We start from the raw sequence: 22,984 nt of genomic DNA, 5'->3' as shown, positions 1-22,984 counted from the left end.
TACTGGGAGAGAAGGATCAGGGGGTGTCTGTACTGGGAGAGAAGGATCAGGGGGGTGTCTGTACTGGGAGAGAAGGATCAGGGGGCATCTGTGTACTGGGAGAGAAGGATCAGGGGGTGTCTGTACTGGGAGAGAAGGATCGGGGGGTGTCTGTACTGGGAGAGAAGGATCGGGGGGTGTATGTGTGCTGGGGGAGAAGGATCAGGAGGTTCTGTGTACTGGGAGAGAAGGATCAGGGGGTGTCTGTGTACTGGGAGAGAAGGATCGGGGGATGTCTGTGTACTGGGGGAGAAGGATCGGGGGGATGTCTGTGTACTGGAGGGAGAAGGATCGGGGGGGATGTCTGTGTACTGGGGGAGAAGGATCAGGGGGTGTCGGTGTACTGGGGGAGAAGGATCAGGAGGTTCTGTGTACTGGGAGAGAAGGATCAGGGGGTGTCTGTACTGGGAGAGAAGGATCGGGGGGTGTCTGTACTGGGAGAGAAGGATCGGGGGGTGTATGTGTGCTGGGGGAGAAGGATCAGGAGGTTCTGTGTACTGGGAGAGAAGGATCAGGGGGTGTCTGTGTACTGGGAGAGAAGGATCGGGGGATGTCTGTGTACTGGGGGAGAAGGATCGGGGGGATGTCTGTGTACTGGAGGGAGAAGGATCGGGGGGGATGTCTGTGTACTGGGGGAGAAGAATCAGGGGGTGTCGGTGTACTGGGGGAGAAGGATCAGGAGGTTCTGTGTACTGGGAGAGAAGGATCAGGGCGGTGTCTGTGTACTGGGGGAGAAGGATCAGGGGGATATCTGTGTACTGGGGGAGAAAAATCAGGGGGTGTCTGTGTACTGGGGGAGAAGGATCGGGGGTGTCTGTGTGCTGGGGGAGAAGGATCAGGAGGTTCTGTGTACTGGGAGAGAAGGATCAGGGCTGGGGTGAGTGTACTGGGAGAGAAGGATCGGGGGGATGTCTGTGTACTGGGGGAGAAGGATCTGGGGGTGTCTGTGTACTGAGGGAGAAGGATTGGGGGGTGTCTGTGTACTGGGGGAGAAGGATCGGGGGGGATGTCTGTGTATTGGGGGAAGGATGTGTGTGTACTAGGGAGAAGGATCAGGGAGTGTCTGTGTACTGGAAGACAAGGATTGGGGGACAGAGGGTATCTGTGTACTGGGGTAGAAGGATCGGGGGTGTCTGTGTACTGGTAGAGAAGGATCTGAGGTGGTCTGTGTATTGGGGGGAGGATGCCTATGTACTGGGTGAGATGGATCGGGGGCTTTCTGTGTACTTGGGCTGAAAGACCGGGGGGTGGTGGTCTATGAGCTGGGGGAGATGGATGGGGGGGGTCTGTGTACTGGGGGAGAAGGATCGCGGGATGTCTGTGTACTGGGGGAGAAGGACTGGGGGATTACTGTTTACTGGGAAGGAGGATCAGGGGGTGTCTGTGTACTGGGGGAGAAGGATCGGGGGTGTCTGCACACTGGGATCGGGGGGGGGGGTGTCTGTGTTCTGGGGGGGAAGGATGGGGGGTGTCTGTGTACTGAGGGAGAAGGATCATGGGGATGTCTGTGTATTAGGAGAGAAGGATCAGGGGGTACCTGTATACTGGGCGACAAGGATAGGGGGACGGGGGGTCTGTGTACTGGGAGAGAACGATCTGGGGGGGGTCTGTTTACTGGGGGAGGATATCTGTGTACTGGGGGAGATGGATCGAGGGATTTCTGTGTACTGGGGCAGAAGTATCGTGAAGGGGTCTGTGCACTATGGGAGATGGATTGAGGGATGTCTGTGTACTGGAGGAAAAGGATGGGAGGGGGGCTATGTACTGGGGGAGATGGATCGGGGGATGTCTGTGTACTGGGGGGGAATGATGGGGGGGTATCTGTGTACTGAGGAAGGAGGATTAGGGGGTGTCTGTGTACTGGGGGAGAAGGATCGAGGGGGTGCCTGTGTACTGAGGGAGAAGGATCTGGGGATGTCTGTGTACTGGGGGAGAAGGATCGGGGGGATGTCTGTGTACTGGGAGAGAAGGATCAGGGGGGTGTCTGTGCACTGGGTGAGAAGGATCAGGGCTGGGGTGTCTGTGTACTGGGGGAGAAGGATCAAGGGGATATCTGTGTACTGGGGGAGAAAAATTAGGGGGTGTCTGTGTACTGGGGGAGAAGGATCGGGGGGTGTCTGTGTGCTGGGGGAGAAGGATCAGGAGGTTCTGTGTACTGGGAGAGAAGGATCAGGGCTGGGGTGAGTGTACTGGGAGAGAAGGATCGGGGGGATGTCTGTTTACTGGGGGAGATCAATCAGGGGTTGTCTGTGTACTGGGGGAGAAGGATCGGGGGGGGTGTCTGTGTACTGGGGGAGAAGGATCCGGGGAATGTCTGTGTACTGGGAGGGAAGGATCAGGGGGGTGTCTGTGCACTGGGGGAGAAGGATCGGGTGGTGTCTGTGTGCTGGGGGAGAAGGATCAGGAGGTTCTGTGTACTGGAAGAGAAGGATCGGGGCTGGGGTGAGTGTACTGGGAGAGAAGGATCGGGGGGATGTCTGTGTACTGGGGGAGAAGAATCAGGGGGTGTCTGTGTACTGGGGAGAAGGATCTGGGGGTGTCTGTGTACTGAGGGAGAAGGATTGGGGGGTGTCTGTGTACTGGGGGAGAAGGATCGGCGGGGGATGTCTGTGTACTGGGGGAGAAGGATCGGGGGATGTATATATACTGGGGGAGAAGGATCTGGGGGAGGTCTGTGTATTGGGGGAAGGATGTGTGTGTACTAGGGAGAAGGATCAGGGAGTGTCTGTGTACTGGGGGAGAAGGATCGGGGGATGTATGTGTACTGGGGGAGAAGGATCTGGGGGAGGTCTGTGTATTGGGGGAAGGATGTGTGTGTACTATGGAGAAGGATCAGGGAGTGTCTGTGTACTGGAAGACAAGGATTGGGGGACAGAGGGTATCTGTGTACTGGGGTAGAAGGATCGGGGGTGTCTGTGTACTGGTAGAGAAGGATCTGAGGTGGTCTGTGTATTGGGGGGAGGATGTCTATGTACTGGGTGAGATGGATCTGGGGCTTTCTGTGTACTTGGGCAGAAAGACTGGGGGGTGGTGGTCTATGAGCTGGGGGAGATGGATGGGGGGGGGGTCTGTGTACTGGGGGAGAAGGATCGCGGGATGTCTGTGTATTGGGGGAGAAGGACTGGGGGATTACTGTGTACTGGGAAGGAGGATCAGGGGGTGTCTGTGTACTGGGGGAGAAGGATCGGGGGTGTCTGCACACTGGGATCGGGGGGGGTGTCTGTGTTCTGGGGGGGAAGGATGGGGGGTGTCTGTGTACTGAGGGAGAAGGATCATGGGGATGTCTGTGTATTAGGAGATAAGGATCAGGGGGTACCTGTATACTGGGCGACAAGGATAGGGGGACGGGAGGTCTGTGTACTGAGAGAGAACAATCTGGGGGGGGTCTGTTTACTGGGGGAGGATATCTGTGTACTGGGGGAGATGGATCGAGGGATTTCTGTGTACTGGGGCAGAAGTATCGTGAAGGGGTCTGTGCACTATGGGAGATGGATCGAGGGATGTCTGTGTACTGGGGGGAAAAGGATGGGAGGGGGGAAAAGGATGGGAGGGGGGCTATGTACTGGGGGAGATGGATCGGGGGATGTCTGTGTACTGGGGGAGAATGATGGGGGGGTGTCTGTGTACTGAGGAAGGAGGATTAGGGGGTGTCTGTGTACTGGGGGAGAAGGATTGGGGAGTGTCTGTGTACTGGGGTAGAAGGATCAGGTGGGTCTGTCTACTGGGAGAGAAAGATTTGTTCTGGGGGAGAAGGATGAGGGGTGTCTGTGTACTGGGGAAGAAGGATCGGGGGGGGGTGTCTGTGTACTGGGAGAGAAGGATCAGGGGGTGTCTGTGTTTTGGGGGAGAAGGATGGGGGGTGTCTGTACTGGGGGAGAAGGATCGAGGGGTGTCTGTGTACTGGGAGAGAAGGATCAGGGGGATATCTCTGTACTGAGGGACATGGATCGGGGGATGTCTGTGTACTGGGGAAGAAGGATCGGGGGGGATGTCTGTGTACTGGGGGAGAAGGATCAGGGGGGTGTCTGTGTTTTGGGGGAGAAGGATGGGGGGTGTCTGTGTACTGGGGGAGATGGATCAAGGGATGTCTGTGTACTGGAGAGAAGGATCTGGGGGGGGACTGTGTATTGGGGAGATGGATAGGGGGATTTCTGTGTACTGGGGCAGAAGGATCGGAGGGGGGGGTGTCTTTGTACTGGAGGAGATGGATCGAGCGATGTCTGTGTACTGGGGAGAAGGATCGGGAGGTGGTCTGTGTACTGGAGGAGAAGGATCGGGAGGAGGTCTGTGTACTGGGGGAGAGGGATCCGGCGATGTCTGTGTACTAGGAGAGAAGGATCGGGGGGTCTGTGTACTGGGGGAGAAGGATCAGGCGATGTCTGTGTACAGGGAGAGAAGGATCGGGGGGGATCTGTATACTGGGGCAGAAGGATTGGAGGGGTGTCTGTGAACTGGGAGAGAAGGACTGGGGGGTATCTGTGTTCTGGGGGAGAAGGATGGGGGATGTATGTGTACTGGGGGAGAAGGATCGGGGGGTGCCTGTGTACTGGAAGAGAAGGATCAGGGAGGTCTCTGTATACTGGGAGAGAAGGATCAGGGGGGTGTCAGTGTACTGGGGGAGATAGATCGGGGGATGTCTGTGTACTGGGGGAGAAGGATCAGGGGGGGGTGTCTGTGTACTGGGGGAGATGGATCGAGGGATGTCTGTGTACTGGGGGAGAAGGATGGGGGGATGGTCTGTGTACTGGGGGAGATGGATCGAGGGATGTCTGTGTACTGGGGGAAGGATCTGGGGGGATCTGTGTGTTGGGGGAGGATGTCTGCACTGGGGGAGAAGGATCAGGGGATTTCTGTGTACTGGGGCAGACGGATGGGGGGGAGGTATCTGTGTACTGGGGGAGATGGATCGAGAGATGTCTGTGTACTGGGGGAGAAGGATGGGGGAGGTGGTCTGTGCACTGGGGGAGATGGATCGGGGTATGTCTGTGTACTGGGGGAGAAGGATCGGAGAGGTCTGTTAACTGGGAGAGAAGGATCGGGGGTGTCTGTGTACTGGGGAGAAGGTTCGGGGGGTGGTCTGTGTACTGGGGGAGATGGATCAGGGGATGTCTGTGTACTGGGGGAGAATGATCGAAGGGGGTGTCTGTGTACTGGGGGAGAAGGATCAGATGATGTCTGTGTACTGGGGGAGATGGATCGGGGATGACTGTGTACTGGAGGAGAATTATCGGGAGGAGGTCTGTGTACTGGGGGAGAAGGATCAGGCGATGTCTGTGTACAGGGAGAGTAGGATCAGGGGGGATCTGTATACTGGGGAGAAGGATCGGAGGGGTGTCTGTGTACTGGGGGAGATGGATCGGGGGGTGTCTGTGTACTGGGGGAGATGGATCGGGGGGTGTCTGTGTACTGGGGGAGAAGGATCGGGGGGTGTCTGTGTACTGGGGGAGATGGATCGGGGGGATGTCTGTGTACTGGGGGAGAAGGATCGGGGGGGTCTGTGTACTGGGGGAGAAGGATCGAGCGATGTCTGTGTACTGGGGAGAAGGATCGGGAGGTGGTCTGTGTACTGGGGGAGATAGATCGGGAGGAGGTCTGTGTACTGGGGAGAGGGATCCGGCGATGTCTGTGTACTACTGGAGAAGGATCAGGGGGGTCTGTGTACTGGGGGAGAAGAATCAGGCGATGTCTGTGTACAGGGAGAGTAGGATCGGGGGGGATCTGTATACTGGGGAGAAGGATCGGAGGGGTGTCTGTGAACTGGGAGAGAAGGATTGGGGGGTATCTGTGCTCTGGGGGAGAAGGATGGGGGATGTATGTGTACTGGGGGAGAAGGATCGGGGGTGCCTGTGTACTGGAAGAGAAGGATCAGGGAGGTCTCTGTGTACTGGGAGAGAAGGATCAGGGTGGTGTCAGTGTACTGGGGGAGATAGATCGGGGGATGTCTGTGTACTGGGGGAGAAGGATCGGGGGGGGGGTCTGTGTACTGGGGGAGATGGATCGAGGGATGTCTGTGTACTGGGGGAGAAGGATGGGGGGATGGTCTGTGTACTGGGGGAGAAGGATCGGCGGGGTGTCTGTGTACTGGGGAGAAGGGTCGGGGGTGGTCTGTGTACTGGGGGAGATGGATCAGGGGATGTCTGTGTACTGGGGGAGAATGATCGGAGGGGGTGTCTTTGTACTGGGGGAGAAGGATCAGATGATGTCTGTGTACTGGGGGAGAAGGATCAGGGGGGGTATCTGTGTACTGGGGAGAAGGATCGGGGGGTAGTCTGTGTACTGGGGGAAATGGATCGGGGGGATGTCTGTGTACTGGGGGAGAAGGATCAGATGATGTCTGTGTACTGGGGGGAGAATGATCGGAGGGGGTGTCTCTGTACTGGGGGAGAAGGATCATATGATGTCTGTGTACTGGGGGGAGAAGGATCGGGGGGGGTGTCTGTGTGCTGGGGGAGAAGTGTCGGTGCTGTCTGTGTACTGGAAGAGAAGGATCGGGGGGTGGTCTTTGTACTGGGGGAGATGGATCAGGGGATGCCTGTGTACTGGGGGAGAAGGATCGGGGGAGGGGTCTGTGTACTGGGGGAGAAGGATCAGATGATGTCTGTGTACTGGGGGAGAAGGATGGGGGGTCTGTGTACTGGGGGAGAGGGATTGAGGGGGCTCTGTGTACTGGGAGAGAAGGATTGGGGGGGCGGGGTCTGTGTACTGGGAGAGATGGATCAGGGATGTGTGTGTACTGGGGGAGAAGGATCTATGGGTGGCCTGTGTACTGGGGGAAATAGATCAGGGGATGTCTGTGTTCTGGGGGGGGTGTCTGTGAACTGGGAGAGAAGGATTGGGGGGTGTCTGTGTACTGGGGGGAGAAGGATGGGGGGTGCGTGTAATGGGGAAGAAGGGTTGGGGGTGTCTGTGTGCTGGGGGAGAAGGACCATGGGGGTGTCTGTGCACTAGGGGAGATGGATCAGGGGATGTCTGTGTACTGGGGGGAGAAGGATAGGGGGGGTCTGTGTACTGGGGGAGAGGGATTGGGGGGGCTCTGTGTACTGGGAGACAAGGATTGGGGGGGTGTCTGTGTACTGGGAGAGAAGGATCGGGAGGGTGCCTCTGTACTAGGGGAGATGGATTGGGGAAGGGGGTGTCTGTACTGGGTGAGAAGGATTGGAGGGGCTGTGTGTACTGAGGGAGATGGATTAGGGGGGTATCTGTGTATGGGGGGAGATGGATTGGGGGGTGTCTGTTTACTGGGGGAGATGGATTGGGGGGGTGTCTGTGTTCTGGGGGAGATGGATTGGGGGGGTGTTGTGTACTGGGGGAGATGGATTGGGGGGTGTCTGTGTTCTGACTCCGCCTTCCCCGATTGTGTATGTGAGATGATGGGATTGTTGAAGGCGGAGTCATGTATGTGAGGTGGAGGAATCAGGGAAGGCGGAGACATGTATGTGAGGTGGAGGAATCGGGGAAGGCGGAGTCATGTATGTGAGGTGGAGGAATCAGGGAAGGCGGAGACATGTATGTGAGGTGGAGGAATCGGGGAAGGCGGAGTCATGTATGTGAGGTGGAGGATCGGAGAAGGCGGAGTCATGTATGTGAGGTGATTGGATTGAGGAAGGCGGAGTCATGTATGTGAGGTGATGGGATTGGGGAAGTTGGAGTCATGTATGTGAGGTGGAGGAATCGGGGAAGGCGGAGTCATGTATGTGAGGTGGAGGAAATGGGGAAGGCGAAGTCGTGTATGTGAGGTGGAGGAATCCGGGAAGGCGGGGTCATATATGTGAGATGGCGGAATCGGGGAAGGCGGAGTCATGTATGTGAGGTGGAGGAATCGGGGAAGGCGGAGTCATGTATGTGAGGTGGAGGAATCGGGGAAGGCGGAGTCATGTATGTGAGGTGGAGGAATTGGGGAAGGCGGAGTCATGTATGTGAGGTGGAGGAATCGGAGAAGGCGGAGTCATGTATGTGAGGTGGAGGAATCGGGGAAGGCGGAGTCATGTATGTGAGGTAATGGGATTGGGGAAGGCAGAGTCATGTATGTGAGGTGATGGGATTGTTGAAGGCGGAGTCATGTATGTGAGGTGGAGGAATCAGGGAAGGCGGAAACATGTATGTGAGGTGGAGGAATCGGGGAAGGTGGAGTCATGTATGTGAGGTGGAGGAATCGGAGAAGGCGGAGTCATGTATGTGAGGTGGAGGAATAGGGGAAGGCGGAGTCATGTATGTGAGGCGGAGGAATTGGGGAAGGCGGAGTCATGTATGTGAGGTGGAGGAATCGGAGAAGGCGGAGTCATGTATGTGAGGTGGAGGAATCGGGGAAGGCGGAGTCATGTATGTGAGGTAATGGGATTGGGGAAGGCAGAGTCATGTATGTGAGGTGATGGGATTGTTGAAGGCGGAGTCATGTATGTGAGGTGGAGGAATCAGGGAAGGCGGAGACATGTATGTGAGGTGGAGGAATCGGGGAAGGCGGAGTCAAGTATGTGAGGTGGAGGAATCGGAGAAGGCGGAGTCATGTATGTGAGGTGATGGGATTGGGGAAGGCGGAGTCATGTATGTGAGGTGGAGGAAACAGGGAAGGCGGACTCATGTATGTGAGGTGGAGCAAACGGGGAAGGCGGACTCATGTATGTGAGGTGGAGGAATCGGGGAAGGCGGAGTCGTGTATGTGAGGTGGAGGAATCGGAGAAGGCGGAGTCATGTATGTGAGGTGGAGGAATCGGAGAAGGCGGAGTCATGTACGTGAGGTGGAGGAATCGGGGAAGGCGGAGTCATGTATGTGAGGCGGAGGAATTGGGGAAGGCGGAGTCATGTATGTGAGGTGGAGGAATCGGAGAAGGCGGAGTCATGTATGTGAGGTGGAGGAATCGGGGAAGGCGGAGTCATGTATGTGAGGTAATGGGATTGGGGAAGGCGGAGTCATGTATGTGAGGTGATGGGATTGTTGAAGGCGGAGTCATGTATGTGAGGTGGAGGAATCAGGGAAGGCGGAGTCATGTATGTGAGGTGGAGGAATCGGGGAAGGCAGAGTCATGTATGTGAGGTGGAGGAAACGGGGAAGGCGGACTCATGTATGTGAGGTGGAGGAAACGGGGAAGGCGGACTCATGTATGTGAGGTGGAGGAATCGGGGAAGGCAGAGTCGTGTATGTGAGGTGGAGGAATCGGAGAAGGCGGAGTCATGTATGTGAGGTGGAGGAATCGGGGAAGGCGGAGTCATGTATGTGAGGCGGAGGAATTGGGGAAGGCGGAGTCATGTATGTGAGGTGGAGGAATCGGAGAAGGCGGAGTCATGTATGTGAGGTGGAGGAATCGGGGAAGGCGGAGTCATGTATGTGAGGTAATGGGATTGGGGAAGGCAGAGTCATGTATGTGAGGTGATGGGATTGTTGAAGGCGGAGTCATGTATGTGAGGTGGAGGAATCAGGGAAGGCGGAGACATGTATGTGAGGTGGAGGAATCGGGGAAGGCGGAGTCATGTATGTGAGGTGGAGGAATCGGAGAAGGCGGAGTCATGTATGTGAGGTGGAGGAATCGGGGAAGGCGGAGTCATGTATGTGAGGCGGAGGAATTGGGGAAGGCGGAGTCATGTATGTGAGGTGGAGGAATCGGAGAAGGCGGAGTCATGTATGTGAGGTGGAGGAATCGGGGAAGGCGGAGTCATGTATGTGAGGTAATGGGATTGGGGAAGGCAGAGTCATGTATGTGAGGTGATGGGATTGTTGAAGGCGGAGTCATGTATGTGAGGTGGAGGAATCAGGGAAGGCGGAGACATGTATGTGAGGTGGAGGAATCGGGGAAGGCGGAGTCATGTATGTGAGGTGGAGGAATCGGAGAAGGCGGAGTCATGTATGTGAGGTGATGGGATTGGGGAAGGCGGAGTCATGTATGTGAGGTGGAGGAATCGGGGAAGGCGGAGTCATGTATGTGAGGTGGAGGAAACGGGGAAGGCGGACTCATGTATGTGAGGTGGAGGAAACGGGGAAGGCGGACTCATGTATGTGAGGTGGAGGAATCGGGGAAGGCGGAGTCGTGTATGTGAGGTGGAGGAATCAGGGAAGGCGGAGTCATGTATGTGAGGTGGAGGAAATGGGGAAGGCGAAGTCATGTATGTGAGGTGGAGGAATCGGGGGAAGGCGGAGTCATGTATGTGAGGTGAAGGAATCGGGTAAGGCGGAGACATGTATGTGAGGTGGAGGAATCGGGGAAAGCGGAGTCATGTATGTGAGGTGGAGCTATTGGGGACGGTAGATACAAATGGTCTGGACTGCTGTCACCATCAGGGAAATTGTTGTCAATCTGTCCTCCTCTCCTCACCAGCATCACATCCGTGAAGAATCGGCCTTTCTGATTGGCTCGGTTTTCAATCACAAAGTGACCTTACTGCACCTAAACTGAACCCGCTGCAGTCCTAGCTGCGCCCTTCACACCGGCCTTCTGACTCTGACCTGTGACCCCACAGCACACTGTGACACCCAGTGACACCATGGTACCCTAGATCACCCTGTGACACCCAGTGACCCCCAGAGCATCCTATGACACCCAGTGACCCCAGAGCATCCTATGACACCCTTTGACTCCAGTGCACCTCTAATTTCTGGAACTGTCTGTGACACCCGCCCTGAGAATTGCCCGGCAGTCATCACCAGAGTGTATGTAGACATGAAGTGGCTGCAAAGAGCTGGAGGAGATCAGCAGTGAGATGGAGCAGAGGAGGAACAGATGAACTGTGTCTTGTATGTAAATGAATGGGAATTGTCTATGATGGCTGTCATGCATGTACCTATGTTGTCACCTCCTGGCTGTGCTGTCTGGCAGAGGTGTGTGAAGGACAGATCCCGGGACAGAGGAGTGTGAAGGACAGATCCCGGGACAGAGGTGTGTGAAGGACAGATCCCGGGACAGAGGTGTGTGAAGGACAGATCCCAGGACAGAGGTGTGTGAAGGACAGATCCCGGGACAGAGGAGTGTGAAGGACAGATCCCGGGACAGAGGTGTGTGAAGGACAGATCCCGGGACAGAGGTGTGTGAAGGACAGATCCCAGGACAGAGGTGTGTGAAGGACAGATCCCGGGACAGAGGAGTGTGAAGGACAGATCCCGGGACAGAGGAGTGTGAAGGACAGATCCCGGGACAGAGGTGTGTGAAGGACAGATCCCGGGACAGAGGAGTGTGAAGGACAGATCCCGGGACAGAGGTGTGTGAAGGACAGATCCCGGGACAGAGGTGTGTGAAGGACAGATCCCGGGACAGAGGTGTGTGAAGGACAGATCCCGGGACAGAGGTGTGTGAAGGACAGATCCCGGGACAGAGGTGTGTGAAGGACAGATCCCGGGACAGAGGTGTGTGAAGGACAGATCCCGGGACAGAGGTGTGTGAAGGACAGATCCCGGGACAGAGGTGTGTGAAGGACAGATCCCGGGACAGAGGTGTGTGAAGGACAGATCCCGGGACAGAGGTGTGTGAAGGACAGATCCCGGGACAGAGGTGTGTGAAGGACAGATCCCGGGACAGAGGTGTGTGAAGGACAGATCCCGGGACAGAGGTGTGTGAAGGACAGATCCCGGGACAGAGGTGTGTGAAGGACAGATCCCGGGCAGAGGTGTGTGAAGGACAGATCCCGGGACAGAGGTGTGTGAAGGACAGATCCCGGGACAGAGGTGTGTGAAGGACAGATCCCGGGACAGAGGTGTGTGAAGGACAGATCCCGGGACAGAGGAGTGTGAAGGACAGATCCCGGGGCAGAGGTGTGTGAAGGACGAATCCCGGGACAGAGGTGTGTGAAGGACAGATCCCGGGACAGAGGTGTGTGAAGGACAGATCCCGGGACAGAGGTGTGTGAAGGACAGATCCCGGGACAGAGGTGTGTGAAGGACAGATCCCGGGACAGAGGTGTGTGAAGGACGAATCCCGGGACAGAGGTGTGTGAAGGACAGATCCCGGGACAGAGGTGTGTGAAGGACAGATCCCGGGACAGAGGTGTGTGAAGGACAGATCCCGGGACAGAGGTGTGTGAAGGACAGATCCCGGGACAGAGGTGTGGTGTAACAGGCAGCAAGGTTCGCAGGTGGTCAGAGGGTGGCGCTGTGGAGTCGCTGTGCGGGATGGTGCCAGTTTCCAACATTAACCCCATTCACTTCAATGTGATCTGTCTGCACATTCCAAGATGGCGGCACAAAGTGAGCTGTGAGGACAGGGCTGGCCTCCATGTTCCTGGAATATGGGGACAATTATTCCATTAGAAGTTCCTCCTGAAAGTTCGTCATTTACAGATTCTTGGACTCGTTTACTGAACTCCTCCAATCCGAGCCAAGCTGATCCCCATCACAGAATAGCGCGGTCATCGCCATATTGTCGGAGGAATTCTTGGTACTGTCTGTGGACTTTCTATACCCCCCTCAATAATCTATTATATCTCAGTGATTGACACCCAGCTCCTCCCGAGCAGCCAATCACAGGAAGTCTGACGCTTTATTGGGTGATGGGGTGTCAGGAATAGCTCAGCACATGGCGGGGGTCACAGGTCAGGTCACATGTCAGACCGTCACTCTCAGCTGTCGCTCCTCCGGCCGTATAAGGGGGTCCGGTATCTGTGGAGGATATTTATAAAAGACGGAGATATCTTCACCAACCCTGAAATAACCAATTCTGATTGTTGACGTTCCTCACACATGATGACGTGACATTGGACCCATCCCCTCCCCCAATGTCTCTCCGATTAGACCTCGGACTACCCAACCAAGGCCGATATTCTTCACCCCAATATGTCTGACTATTGGGGACAGCTGGTCCATCTCCAGCAACCATTCTACAGCGCCCCATCCTCCTCACGCCACAAATACGCTTCTTTGGTATATTGGAAGACCCCCATTATACACGAGACATCCATGGAGACATTATACACGAGACATCCATGGAGACATTATACCAGAGACATCCATGGAGACATTATACCAGAGACATCCATGGAGACATTATATCAGAGACATCCATGGAGACATTATACCAGAGACATCCATGGAGACATTATAGGAGAGACATCCATGGAGACATTATACACGAGACATCCATGGAGACATTATACCAGAGACATCCATGGAGACATTATAGGAGAGACATCCATGGAGACATTATACACGAGACATCCATGGAGACATTATAGGAGAGACATCCATGGAGACATTATACACGAGACATCCATGGAGACATTATAGGAGAGATATCCATGGAGACATTATATCAGAGACATCCATGGAGACATTATACCAGAGACATCCATGGAGACATTATAGGAGACATCCATGGAGACATTATACACGAGACATCCATGGAGACATTATACACGAGACATCCATGGAGACATTATACCAGAGACATCCATGGAGACATTATAGGAGAGACATCCATGGAGACATTATAGGAGAGATATCCATGGAGACATTATACCAGAGACATCCATGGAGACATTATAGGAGAGACATCCATGGAGACATTATAGGAGAGACATCCATGGAGACATTATACCAGAGACATCCATGGAGACAATATATCAGAGACATCCATGGAGACATTATACCAGAGACATCCATGGAGACATTATAGGAGACATCCATGGAGACATTATACACGAGACATCCATGGAGACATTATACACGAGACATCCATGGAGACATTATATCAGAGACATCCATGGAGACATTATATCAGAGACATCCATGGAGACATTATATCAGAGACATCCATGGAGACATTATACCAGAGACATCCATGGAGACATTATACCAGAGACATCCATGGAGACATTATACCAGAGACATCCATGGAGACATTATAGGAGAGACATCCATGGAGACATTATACCAGAGACATCCATGGAGACATTATAGGAGAGACATCCATGGAGACATTATAGGAGAGACATCCATGGAGACATTATAGGAGAGACATCCATGGAGACATTATAGGAGAGACATCCATGGAGACATTATAGGAGAGACATCCATGGAGACATTATATCAGAGACATCCATGGAGACATTATAGGAGACATCCATGGAGACATTATATCAGAGACATCCATGGAGACATTATAGGAGAGACATCCATGGAGACATTATAGGAGAGACATCCATGGAGACATTATATCAGAGACATCCATGGAGACATTATAGGAGAGACATCCATGGAGACATTATACCAGAGACATCCATGGAGACATTATAGGAGAGACATCCATGGAGACATTATATCAGAGACATCCATGGAGACATTATAGGAGACATCCATGGAGACATTATATCAGAGACATCCATGGAGACATTATAGGAGAGACATCCATGGAGACATTATATCAGAGACATCCATGGAGACATTATAGGAGACATCCATGGAGACATTATAGAAGAGACATCCATGGAGACATTATAGGAGAGACATCCATGGAGACATTATATCAGAGACATCCATGGAGACATTATAGGAGACATCCATGGAGACATTATAGGAGAGACATCCGTGGAGACATTATAGGAGAGACATCCATGGAGACATTATATCAGAGACATCCATGGAGACATTATAGGAGAGACATCCATGGAGACATTATATCAGAGACATCCATGGAGACATTATATCAGAGACATCCATGGAGACATTATAGGAGACATTCCATGGAGACATTATATCAGAGACATCCATGGAGACATTATATCAGAGACATCCATGGAGACATTATAGGAGAGACATCCATGGAGACATTATAGGAGACATCCATGGAGACATTATAGGAGAGACATCCATGGAGACATTATACCAGAGACATCCGTGGAGACATTATATCAGAGACATCCGTGGAGACATTATAGGAGACATCCATGGAGACATTATAGGAGAGACATCCATGGAGACATTATACCAGAGACATCCATGGAGACATTATATCAGAGACATCCATGGAGACATTATAGGAGAGACATCCATGGAGACATTATACGAGAGACATCCATGGAGACATTATAGGAGAGACATCCATGGAGACATTATACGAGAGACATCCATGGAGACATTATAGGAGAGACATCCATGGAGACATTATACGAGAGACATCCATGGAGACATTATAGGAGAGACATCCATGGAGACATTATACGAGAGACATCCATGGAGACATTATAGGAGAGACATCCATGGAGACATTATACCAGAAACATCCATGGAGACATTATAGGAGAGACATCCATGGAGACATTATAGGAGAGACATCCATGGAGACATTATATCAGAGACATCCATGGAGACATTATATCAGAGACATCCATGGAGACATTATATCAGAGACATCCATGGAGACATTATAGGAGACATTCCATGGAGACATTATAGGAGAGACATCCATGGAGACATTATACCAGAGACATCCATGGAGACATTATAGGAGAGACATCCATGGAGACATTATATCAGAGACATCCATGGAGACATTATAGGAGAGACATCCGTGGAGACATTATAGGAGAGACATCCATGGAGACATTATATCAGAGACATCCATGGAGACATTATAGGAGACATCCATGGAGACATTATAGGAGAGACATCCATGGAGACATTATACCAGAGACATCCATGGAGACATTATATCAGAGACATCCATGGAGACATTATAGGAGAGACATCCATGGAGACATTATAGGAGAGACATCCATGGAGACATTATAGGAGAGACATCCATGGAGACATTATATCAGAGACATCCATGGAGACATTATAGGAGACATCCATGGAGACATTATATGAGAGACATCCATGGAGACATTATATCAGAGACATCCATGGAGACATTATAGGAGAGACATCCATGGAGACATTATAGGAGAGACATCCATGGAGACATTATAGGAGAGACATCCATGGAGACATTATAGGAGAGACATCCATGGAGACATTATATCAGAGACATCCATGGAGACATTATAGGAGAGACATCCATGGAGACATTATAGGAGAGACATCCATGGAGACATTATAGGAGAGACATCCATGGAGACATTATATCAGAGACATCCATGGAGACATTATAGGAGAGACATCCATGGAGACATTATACCAGAGACATCCGTGGAGACATTATATCAGAGACATCCGTGGAGACATTATACCAGAGACATCCGTGGAGACATTATAGGAGAGACATCCATGGAGACATTATAGGAGAGACATCCATGGAGACATTATATAGGAGACATCCATGGAGACATTATACCAGAGACATCCGTGGAGACATTATATCAGAGACATCCGTGGAGACATTATAGGAGAGACATCCGTGGAGACATTATAGGAGAGACATCCATGGAGACATTATAGGAGAGACATCCATGGAGACATTATATAGGAGACATCCATGGAGACATTATACCAGAGACATCCGTGGAGACATTATAGGAGAGACATCCATGGAGACATTATACCAGAGACATCCATGGAGACATTATATAGGAGACATCCATGGAGACATTATAGGAGAGACATCCATGGAGACATTATAGGAGAGACATCCGTGGAGACATTATAGGAGAGACATCCGTGGAGACATTATATCAGAGACATCCGTGGAGACATTATAGGAGAGACATCCATGGAGACATTATAGGAGAGACATCCATGGAGACATTATACCAGAGACATCCGTGGAGACATTATAGGAGAGACATCCATGGAGACATTATACCAGAGACATCCGTGGAGACATTATAGGAGAGACATCCATGGAGACATTATACCAGAGACATCCATGGAGACATTATATCAGAGACATCCATGGAGACATTATAGGAGAGACATCCATGGAGACATTATAGGAGAGACATCCATGGAGACATTATAGGAGAGACATCCATGGAGGCATTATAGGAGAGACATCCATGGAGACATTATAGGAGAGACATCCATGGAGACATTATAGGAGAGACATCCATGGAGACATTATATCAGAGACATCCATGGAGACATTATAGGAGAGACATCCATGGAGACATTATAGGAGAGACATCCATGGAGACATTATAGGAGAGACATCCATGGAGACATTATATAGGAGACATCCATGGAGACATTATATAGGAGACATCCATGGAGACATTATAGGAGACATCCATGGAGACATTATAGGAGAGACATCCATGGAGACATTATAGGAGAGACATCCATGGAGACATTATAGGAGAGACATCCATGGAGACATTATATCAGAGACTTCCATGGAGACATTATATAGGAGACATCCATGGAGACATTATAGGAGACATCCATGGAGACATTATAGGAGACATCCATGGAGACATTATAGGAGAGACATCCATGGAGACATTATAGGAGACATCCATGGAGACATTATAGGAGAGACATCCATGGAGACATTATAGGAGACATCCATGGAGACATTATAGGAGAGACATCCATGGAGACATTATAGGAGAGACATCCATGGAGACATTATAGGAGAGACATCCATGGAGACATTATAGGAGACATCCATGGAGACATTATAGGAGAGACATCCATGGAGACATTATATCAGAGACATCCATGGAGACATTATAGGAGAGACATCCATGGAGACATTATAGGAGAGACATCCATGGAGACATTATAGGAGAGACATCCATGGAGACATTATATAGGAGACATCCATGGAGACATTATATAGGAGACATCCATGGAGACATTATAGGAGACATCCATGGAGACATTATAGGAGAGACATCCATGGAGACATTATAGGAGAGACATCCATGGAGACATTATAGGAGAGACATCCATGGAGACATTATATCAGAGACTTCCATGGAGACATTATATAGGAGACATCCATGGAGACATTATAGGAGACATCCATGGAGACATTATAGGAGACATCCATGGAGACATTATAGGAGAGACATCCATGGAGACATTATAGGAGACATCCATGGAGACATTATAGGAGAGACATCCATGGAGACATTATAGGAGACATCCATGGAGACATTATAGGAGAGACATCCATGGAGACATTATAGGAGAGACATCCATGGAGACATTATAGGAGAGACATCCATGGAGACATTATAGGAGACATCCATGGAGACATTATAGGAGAGACATCCATGGAGACATTATAGGAGAGACATCCATGGAGACATTATAGGAGACATTGTTCATAAATGGTAAGGCTAATCCTATCAGATGGATGATCCCAGCAGGGGGTGCAGACAGCACGGTGTCCCCGGAAGGGGGGGGGAGATTGATCCCAGCAGGGGGCGCAGACACCATGGTGTCCTGTGGGTGGGAAAAGTCAGACGTGTCGGCACCGGGGACTTGGTCACATTGAAAGGACCATATGATGTCCTATGGGGGGACCATATGATGTCCTATGGGGGGAGAATGGGGGGACCATATGATGTCCTATGGGGGGAGAATGGGGGGACCATATGATGTCCTATGGGGGGAGAATGGGGGGACCATATGATGTCCTATGGGGGGAGAATGGGGGGACCATATGATGTCCTATGGGGGGACCATATGATGTCCTATGGGGGGAGAATGGGGGGACCATATGATGTCCTATGGGGGGAGAATGGGGGGACCATATGATGTCCTATGGGGGGACCATATGATGTCCTATGGGGGGAGAATGGGGGGACCATATGATGTCCTATGGGGGGGACCATATGATGTCCTATGGGGGGAGAATGGGGGGGACCATATGATGTCCTATGGGGGGAGAATGGGGGGGACCATATGATGTCCTATGGGGGGAGAATGGGGGGACCATATGATGTCCTATGGGGGGAGAATGGGGGGACCATATGATGTCCTATGGGGGGAGAATGGGGGGGACCATATGATGTCCTATGGGGGGAGAATGGGGGGGACCATGTGATGTCCTATGGGGGGAGAATGGGGGGGACCATATGATGTCCTATGGGGGGAGAATGGGGGGGACCATATGATGTCCTATGGGGGGAGAATGGGGGGGACCATATGATGTCCTATGGGGGGAGAATGGGGGGGACCATATGATGTCCTATGGGGGGAGAATGGGGAGAGTTTGAGTCAGGATGGACAGAGCAGCTCATGGCTGCAGGCCTCACTAGGCGATGCATTGAACTGTGCTTTGTGCACTGCTGGGACTTGTGGTTCTACATTGCCTGTGTGGTCTTGAAGCTGCGGCCAAGACAGCCCTCTGAAGATCCATGAGAAGTTGGTGTCTATCTGCCTGGACTTCCTCTGCTGGGGCCACTGCTGGCTGGTGATGTAGCAATTGTACGTACAAATATGGACGCGAAAATACATTTTGCTAAAGATCCTCCATCTTGTGTCATTCTTACTCCAAATCAGCCCCCCTCCCTTTCTGTTGAATGGCAGATGGTCTGGTGTGGCTGAGTTCAGGAGTGCATCGGACACAGCTGGATACCCTTCATGGTTGTAAACCCAATTATCTGGTGCCCTAGTGTCTGGCAGACTCTTGCTCGGAGCTGATCGTAAAGGGTCCCAGCGGCCATCTTGGATATTATCAGATGGTCAGTGATTTTGTTTTCCCTCACTTTTTTTGTACTGTACACTTGGAATAAACATCACCTGTTAAAAAGGTAATACACTATCTGGCCTCCTCTTTGTGGGGCTCCTTGTGAGCTACTAACACCCACAGAGCGGCTGTACCAGGTGGGGCGATGGATACCAGGCAGTGAGTGGCACCTGACCAGACCAGACCATAAAGGAACCTCCAGTTTTCTGAAATTGGTATTTATAAATGCGCAGCCTGATTGCGGATCTGGTGAGTGCGCAATCTTATCACCATAATCACTCAGATCACTGGATTATGAAGATCGACACGATCTCCTCTGCACTTTAATGGTGGACTGTTGTCTGAGTAATACGTCTGGCACTTCGCACTTTATTGGTCACTATTTAGTGAACAGATATCACTCCACCTCCACTCAGCGTCATGTTAGTGAGACACAAACAAAGGATCCCTCCAGAGTGCAGAATGTATTCATTATGTAAAGAATATATTACACTCACATTTGTCCCCAGTTACAAACGCCTGTCCTATGGGTGTACTGCATGGACTGGGTATAGCAATATGGCCGCTGTGCCTGGAAGTGCGTCACCGCGTAACCGGAAATGGCGTTTACATGATGCGTTTACATGATGCGTTTATATGATACGTTTATATGATGCGTTTACATGATGCGTTTACATGATGCGTTTATTTGATGCGTTTTCATGATGCGTTTATATGATGCGTTTACATGATGCGTTTACATGATGCGTTTACATGATGCGTTTATGATGCGTTTACATGATGCGTTTACATGATGCGTTTACATGATGCGTTTACATGATGCGTTTACATGATGCGTTTATATGATGCGTTTACATGATGCGCTTACATTATGCGTTTACATGATGCGTTTATATGATGCGTTTACATGATGCTTTTACATGATGCGTTTACATGATGCGTTTATATGATGCGTTTACATGACGCGTTTACATGATGCGTTTACATGATGCGTTTACATGACGCGTTTACATGATGCATGTACCGAATGAATATTTATGAAACTGACACGTTCTCATATCACTAAGTGCCTTTATTTCAATGTGCTTTTGTTATTTGATATAAGTGCAGATATTTGCCGGTTTAGTCATTTATATTGATATTTTAGCACTACACCCTGTTTTTACGATTTCATTTGAAGGTTTTATATGGTACCTTTTGGTGTTTAGCAGCTTTTTTAGGTTTTAAGCGCTCGCTTGCTATTTTTTTTTACTGGACTTAATCCTTGCCCGCCCGAGTTCTTCCACCCTGTTGTGTGTCACTCCGTGCTGAGGATCCAACCTGGACTTAATCCTTGCCCGCCCGAGTTCTTCCACCCTGTTGTGTGTCACTCCGTGCTGAGGATCCAACCTGGACTTAATCCTTGCCCGCCCGAGTTCTGCCGCCCTGTTGTGTGCCACCCCCTGTGCTGAGGACCCAACCTGGACTTAATCCTTGCCCGCCCGAGTTCTTCCACCCTGTTGTGTGCCACTCCCTGTGCTGAGGATCCAACCTGGACTTAATCCTTGCCCACCCGAGTTCTTCCACCCTGTTGTGTGCCACCCCCTGTGCTGAGGACCCAACCTGGACTTAAGCCTTGCCCGCCCGAGTTCTTCCACCCTGTTGTGTGCCACCCCCTGTGCTGAGGATCCAACCTGGATTTAAGCCTTGCCCGCCCGAGTTCTGCCGCCCTGTTGTGTGCCACCCCCTGTGCTGAGGATCCAACCTGGAATTAATCCTTGCCCGCCCGAGTTCTTCCACCCTGTTGTGTGCCACTCCCTGTGCTGAGGATCCAACCTGGACTTAATCCTTGCCCGCCCGAGTTCTTCCACCCTGTTGTGTGCCACCCCCTGTGCTGAGGACCCAACCTGGACTTAATCCTTGCCCGCCCGAGTTCTTCCACCCTGTTGTGTGCCACCCCCTGTGCTGAGGATCCAACCTGGACTTAATGCTTGCCCGCCCGAGTTCTTCCACCCTGTTGTGTGCCACCCCCTGTGCTGAGGACCCAACCTGGACTTAAGCCTTGCCCGCCCGAGTTCTTCCACCCTGTTGTGTGTCACCCCCTGTGCTGAGGACCCAACCTGGACTTAATCCTTGCCCGCCCGAGTTCTTCCACCCTTTTGTGTGCCACCCCTGTGCTGAGGACCCAACCTGGACTTAATCCTTGCCCGCCCGAGTTCTTCCACCCTGTTGTGTGCCACTCCCTGTGCTGAGGACCCAACCTGGACTTAAGCCTTGCCCGCCCGAGTTCTTCCACCCTGTTGTGTGCCACCCCCTGTGCTGAGGATCCAACCTGGACTTAATCCTTGCCCGCCCGAGTTCTTCCACCCTGTTGTGTGCCACCCCCTGTGCTGAGGATCCAACCTGGACTTAATCCTTGCCCGCCCGAGTTCTGCCGCCCTGCTGTGTGCCACTCAGACTTAACCTATTGCCTGCCAGTCTGCCCCCTGTTGTGAACCCAGACGGTGCTATGTACTATCCCCCCATGTTGCCTCCCAGAACTCTGTGATTCTTGTTGTGTGCCCCACCCTGTGGTACGGACTTAACTTTTGTTTTGCGAGAACCTTGCCATACTCATCTCGTGTCCTCCAAATCACCCAATTAAAGCCTTGTGTGTCCCACTGCTCTCGGCGTGTGTTCTGTCCCCCCCCCCACACACACACCCCCATCACAAGGACTAAATTGTAATATCTAGACAACTGGGCCTGGCAATTCAAAAACTGCAGCTCTTGTGGGATGTTCCCGGTCTGCAGTGGTCAGGACTGCCCAAAAGTGCTCCAAGGAAGGAGAACTGGCAAACCAGAGAAAGGGTCATGGACAGCCAAGGCTCATTGATGGAGGTGGGGAGGGAAGGCTCATTGATGGAGGTGGGGTGGGGGGAGGCTCATTGATGGAGGTGTGGAGGGAAGGCTCATTGATGGAGATGGGGAGGGAAGGCTCATTAATGGAGGTGAGGGGTGAGGGGCTCATTGATTGAGATGGGAAGGAAGGCTCATTGATGGAGGTGGGGGAGGCTCATTGATGGAAGTGGGGTGAAGGCTCATTGATGGAGGTGGGGGGAAGTCTCATTGATGGAGATGGGGAGGGAAGGCTCATTGATGGAGGTGGGGAGGGAAGGCTCATTGATGTTAGTGGAGGGGAGGGCTCATTGATGGAGGTGAAGGGTGGGCTCATTGATGGAGGTGGGGAGGGAAGGCTCATTGATGGAGATGGGGAGGAAGGCTCATTAATGGAGGTGGGGAGGGGAGGCGAGGCTCATTGACGGAGGTGGGGGGGCTCATTGATGGAGGTGGGGAAGAAGGCTCATTGATGGAGGTGGGGAGAGAAGACACATTGTTGGAGGTGGGAGGGGGAGGCTCATTGATAGAGGTGGA

This window comes from Staurois parvus, unplaced genomic scaffold (genome assembly GCF_062004578.1).
Source record: "Staurois parvus isolate SC_StPar_1 unplaced genomic scaffold, SC_StPar_1.0 ptg002048l, whole genome shotgun sequence".
NCBI classification, from domain to species: Eukaryota; Metazoa; Chordata; class Amphibia; order Anura; family Ranidae; genus Staurois; species Staurois parvus.
The sequence above is the reverse complement of the archived record's forward strand: the minus strand, read 5'-3'. Positions refer to the sequence as shown.